Source organism: Octopus bimaculoides, chromosome 11, assembly GCF_001194135.2.
Source record: "Octopus bimaculoides isolate UCB-OBI-ISO-001 chromosome 11, ASM119413v2, whole genome shotgun sequence".
In the NCBI taxonomy this organism is placed as follows: Eukaryota; Metazoa; Mollusca; class Cephalopoda; order Octopoda; family Octopodidae; genus Octopus; species Octopus bimaculoides.
Genome location: NC_068991.1, coordinates 9,572,717 through 9,573,601, shown reverse-complemented (window position 1 = coordinate 9,573,601; position 885 = coordinate 9,572,717).

Below are 885 nucleotides of genomic sequence, written 5' to 3'. Positions count from 1 at the left end.
AAAAAAAAAAAAAAAAAAAAAAAAAAAAAAAATTCACCACTTTGTGAAAGGGAATCGATGACCTAAAAAATGTATGGAACACTGGGTTAAACTATTCTTCTTCCACTGATCAAGTCTAATACGGCCGAAATTTGTCCGGATTTTAGCACCTAACAACCGAAACTCAGAATTACTGCCAGCATTCTATTTTAATAAGGTTAATCATTGGGGTTGGCTCTTTGTCTTTCCTAATCAAATTTAATCATTAAGATAATGAACTTCTCTCTTCACCATGGGTGCAAGCATAAGTTATTAAAAGTTGGTTGGCTCATTACATTAAGTGTGTTAACGTCCAATTTTCTCTAATGACTCAGATGTCAGCTCTAGGATGTTTGTAATAAAACTAGAATAAGTGCACTAATTCTATGAAGTTTCTTTTAATTCATTTAAACAAATACGCAATATAGCTTCCGGGTAACTTCTCTGGATACAGTTAAAGTAGCAGCCAGAGTTAACAGCATTTAAACCTTACATACGCAGAAAGCTTTTTTTATAAATATGACCATAACCAAGTATAAAAAATTAAATATATATGTTTAAGCCCAGGAATGGTTGTGTGGTAAGAAGCTTGCTTCCCAACCACATGGTTCCGGGTACAGTCCCACTGCGTGGCACCTTGGGCAAGTGGCTTCTACTATAGCCTCGGGCCGACCAAAGTAGATAGAAACTGATAGAAGCACGTCATATGTGTGTGTGTGTGCATCTGTGCTTCTCCCTCCACCATCGCTTGACAACCGATGTTGGTGTATTTACGTCACCGTAACTTAGCGCTGCGCGCGCGTGTGTGTGTGTGTGTACGAGGAGGTACCCAAAAGTAACCGGAAACGTTCTCTGTGGGAGAAGCCC